The 5,000-nt window shown below is 47.4% G+C and overlaps 1 protein-coding gene across 3 annotated transcripts in view; it reads right to left on the bottom strand.

The window, feature by feature from the left end:
• Nucleotides 1-5,000, bottom strand: part of LOC126572636 (cytoplasmic polyadenylation element-binding protein 3) — a 245,626-nt gene that overhangs the window by 89,993 nt on the left and 150,633 nt on the right. The window lies entirely within an intron of this gene.

Below are 5,000 nucleotides of genomic sequence, written 5' to 3'. Positions count from 1 at the left end.
TATGATAGCGCATTCTAATAGGAAGATGATCTTTGTGCTGCTGTGATAGTGTCCAGTGAATATGAATCTATGCGAATCATGAATATATCATGAGTATATTGATAAGATGGGCAGCTAGAGTGTAGCTATTATCGTTAAATGGATCGTTAAAGCTATTATCGTTAAATCGTTGATGGAATTGTGACTGTTTATAACATAAATTTCTAGTCTATGGAGAATCTATTCCAAATTGTGCAGTAAAGTTGGTTTAAATTGAAGATCCTTAGCACTCTTATCAGTCTGGATTGCTGTCTTAATGTGTATTATCTTGTTTCAGGTAATTAAATAACTAATCATTCGAACAAGTGATATTGCAATTTCATTAAGAAAAATCAAGAAACACTTGTAACAAAGCTATTTAAAGTTCTCCATCTCTTTAATAATCGAGCAATTCATTATTTCTAAAACCACGCACACGCTTGTAGCAATCATAATTAATTCCTGTTCCGGGTTTTAAACAACATAATTTTGAAAAACGATGATTGATGGTCTGCGTCAAACCCCATAGGGCGTGCAGAGACGCTCGTAGAAACACGTTCAACCCTTTAATATGCAAATGTAGGCTCCATAAATGGCAATCCGGTGAAATGAACGTATTACAAACCCTCCAACTAAGTTCGCCTTCTCGAAGGACGAACGGAGGACCTGGCGCTCGAGCGTAGAGAAAGCGCTCAAATTTCATCCGAACCATTTAACACCGACCAAGACCAAGAATGCTCCGCCCTGCCATTCGTGAACCCTCCGGAACCGGGCTCGTCAATCAGGCAAAGAAGCGGCAGCCGTAGCAGCAGCAGCAACTCTCCAATACGCTCCCAGGTATTTTTAGCAAACGGAAGAAAAGCCGTCTCAACCGGCCGCTGGTATCCAACAACCGCGGCTTTGTGTTGTTGTTATTCGTTTTGTAAAACGGAACTTTACCAAAGAACTCTTCTCGATGGCCAGGAGCCTAGCATTTTTTGGGGGGGAGCTATAGTGACGCTTCGAATGCTGATAGATTTCTACACAAATCCTCTGCTCTTCGGGCCCCGGAGTGCAGTGGCAGAACAATAGGCGAAAACACAATATTTATCTTCATCTGACAGACCAGCGTCGTGGCGTGGTGCTGGCCAGCCCTCCTCTCCTTTCTCTATCCTTCCATTTACTTTCCCTCTTCCCAGCTACTGCCGTTCCTGTTGCTGTGGCCACCATTGATGCCACGCTCTTGCACCAGGAGTGGTGCTCCGCTGTAGCTGAAGAGTTCCCGCTCGACACCAGGTAAGGGTGTGGGTGTGTGGAAAGTGGGTCGAAAAGATAAACCAAACCACCCTTCACCCGCCCTTCCCTACACTCCCCTAGGCAGCCAGGCCTTGATGGGCCTTTTTGTTTTGTTGTCTTCCGGTTTTTGAATGTTTAATTTATGGTGCCGCTTCTAACGCGAGAGAGAGAGAGAGCGCGCGCGGTCGTTAAAACTTTGGCGATACGAGCTGGCCCGGGCTGGCCTGTTGTGTCCGCGAGGACGAAAGCGAACGCTCACGGATGAACTTCCGCTGCAAATATTCTTTTCGCTCTGTTCGCCCCGTTACTTCCTTTCTCGTTTGCCCACTCGCTTTCCCCAGCACTTGACTTTGGGTTGAAGCGAGCGATATCCACGGATACCAGCCCCGAGGGGCGTGGCGGGTGGTGGCCGGATCGGATTGGATTTTAATTAAGATTTCTATCGTGCCCTCGTGGACCACACGGGAGGGAATTGCGGAAGATGAGAGATGATGGTCGCGTTTATTATTAAGAGGGCTGGCCGAGAGTCATTATTTTGCTCCGCCTGCGCCTGCTCTGTTTTGGCCGGCCCTTGGGGTGGAGGTTTTAAATCAAACAAATGTTACCACAATCCCCCCCGCCGCCCCTTGAGGTGCCGGACTAACAACGGAACGGATGACAAACCGGGGACAAACCCCTTTCCAATCTGTATCGACAGAGAAGCCAATGGTGGTCCTTCCGGCCGGTCCTGGTGGCCTCTACACTGTTGCTGCTGCTGCTGCTGCTGCTGTTATCGGAACCGGAACCGGTGATAGTAAACAGGCCGGTTCACACAAATTGAGTCCGGCATAAATTTAGCGGTGGACGGAAGCGGAAGGGCGGCGGTAAAGCGCCATTTGCATGATAATTTACATTCCGTTACAAGCGACAACCGAACGCGCTTTTCCTTCTAAACCTTTGCACCAGGTGGGGGCGTGGGTGGTGGGTGGTGGTACGCATTTATCTCGCCATCGCCTTTGATGCCGATAGCGTCGAAAAACCGGATTAAGGGCGTATCGCGCCGTGGCCCGATAAATAACATTAATGTCGATGCTACTCCAAATGCAGCCAAGGGCTTGAGTATTTTTTTTCTTCTATTTTTTGTTCCCAGATCTTCCTCCCCCCAAAAAAAACTGGCACATACTGCCATAGAACGCGTGACTGTGTAGGCGTGTGTTGGTACGCGGCGCGGTACTCGATAATTCAATTTCATCCACCAACCCATCCACCATCGTACTCCGGCACCGACGACGACGACGACGACGACAGAGAATCTGGCACCTTTCCCAAGCACCAAAGCGGCCGCGAGTGAGAGAGCCACTCGATCATTGGATCGCTTCGTGTGTGGTGCGATGCCGGGCCGTGTTCGCGTGCCTGATGGCTTGACGATTTTGCAATCAATAACGATCCGATCCCCCGATTTCCGCGAGGCACGCGTCTGCGCCCTCGGGCGGGCCAGGAAATTGCTACATTCCGCCGGCACCACCTGATTACATTCCTTTTCGGGGCGTGTCAGGCCACGGGGAAGCCCGGGGGGGGTGGGGGGGTATGATGTGAAAAATGAAAAATCCATTCCCGGATCCAGGCGCAAAAGCGCAGACAGCAAACTGATCCCGGGTCCTTCCCGCGGGACCTTCTCTTCGCCATCGTCCATTGCGGTCCATCGGGTTCTGCATATTCGAGCGGGCTTTCGGTAATGCAGTCCAGAGTCCCGGCCCGGTTGGACCAGGAACTTGGTTCAATTACAGGTTCACTGTCACACAAACGGCGATAGAGGAAATGGCGGGGAAAAAATGGTGGCAGAAGAGTAGAGAGCCACCACAACATGGAGAGTTCATTTAGCTCTGGGCCAACCATGTGGCAGCCGGTGCAGTGTCCTGATAAGATCGGATGGTCGCATTTCTCGCAGCGAGCACCAGCGAGGCGTGTGCTTTTGGGTCGGATTTGGAGTTCATTATTCATTTTATTTATTTGCTCTGACCGTGAGAGAGCTGCCAAAGTGGAAAATGGTAATCAATTGCAACCAGCCGGCACTGCTGTTGAGCGCGGACCGGATCAGACTGGTGCTACACGTCCCTTTGGGGATGCGGTTCGTTCTTCTCCTCGGGGCGGAACATGCAAAACTGGAAACGAACATTTCTATTTCACATCGTTACATGTTCGATGGTTTTTCGATCGGTTTTGATGTGCGGCGGGCAGGACTGGACTGTTTGCACGTTTGTTTGCTTTTACATTCGCTGCTCTCAAGGTACTCGACTCAAGGCTGGTTGGGATGCGAACAACATTGGCGCAATTACGGCGAAGCAGCAATTCGTCTTCTTTTGAGGAGGAGATGATGCGGGAGAGAAAAAAGGGGCAAAAAAAACGATGAAACGTTGCTACCCACACGATTGGACTACTGGAGGTACTCGATTGCCATGGGCGGTCGGTTGTGGGCAACTGAACAACAGGTTGGCATCCGCTTTTCAAGTGGAAAACAGGCCAGCGGAGAGTTACGAAGGCTCCAGGGATGGCATGTCAGGTTTTAATTCCATTTCCAAAAATTGTACCTTTCATGGAAAGGAAGTCGAAACGAATGTGGTAGATGTGGTTTGTGCCGCTGTGCTGGCGTATTCAATAGCGATGGCGATGAAGTACTCGATCTGTTAGTTTCAAGCGATGGAGAGTGCTCTTCGGAGACCACAAATAACGATTTTACTTGGGAGAGTTGTACTTCAGATAGGAATGGGTTTGTGGCTACAGGATCCTTTAAAGAACAGAGCAATTGAGTTGCTACTTTTCTGAATGAATATAATTGTGTAACGCTTGCCACTGCCATCTTTTAGCCAATTAAGGGATGCCGTCTCCATCCAACCATCCAATATTGGATCGATTTCTGAAGCATTCTTGAATCTTTCACTAACTAAATAGATAATCATTCAAAAAACCTTATGCTGACCAGGGGGAACAATGACGCTTATTTTTACTACATCTTTAGAAGGATTGTTCTTAAGAACAATCTTAAGAACAAATGAGGATTGCCTTAGGAAGGATTGTTCATGTCATCATATCTAGATATTCACCAACAATCGCTCTTGGCTGTTCAGTTCAAAATACTTTCAAAACATTTGTCCAGCCAGAGAAGGGTTCTTAAACTCATTTTATCATGCGGGCCGCAGTTTCATCGCTTTATTCAATTTGCTTATTCCCACCAATCCACAACCGGTGTCGATGTTCGTGGCCAGAGAGGTAAAAGCTATTTTAAAAGTGACTGCCGCGCCGGGAAATACGAAATGATGTAGCTCCGTTGTCGATACCCGATGATGGAGGCGCCAGGTAAACGGTAAAATTGCATACTTTCAGGGGTTTGCAGTAGAAATTAAAATCGCTAAATAATCCTAGGGATCCCAAACTCAATTGTGTGGTGAATGTAGAAATTTAAAAAAAAAATTTCTTCGTTAATGTTTTTCTGTCCATGCAGATATATTACCAATCTTCAATTCTAACATATGCATAGAATAAAATTTCATATAACATTGAATTAATGACCAAACTTTTTGAAGGACGGACAAGCCGTATTTTTAATGAGCAAATTGCTAACATACATATAAACCGTGGTGGTGGGTACGAGTTTGAATCTCTTGAGCCTCTAGCTTGGCCACTGTAAACTATCATCAAAAATGCAATGACTTTCAGTTAGAACATTTTTT

This window comes from Anopheles aquasalis, chromosome 2, assembly GCF_943734665.1.
Source record: "Anopheles aquasalis chromosome 2, idAnoAquaMG_Q_19, whole genome shotgun sequence".
NCBI lineage: Eukaryota > Metazoa > Arthropoda > Insecta > Diptera > Culicidae > Anopheles > Anopheles aquasalis.
This window is presented reverse-complemented; position numbering and strand designations above follow the sequence as displayed.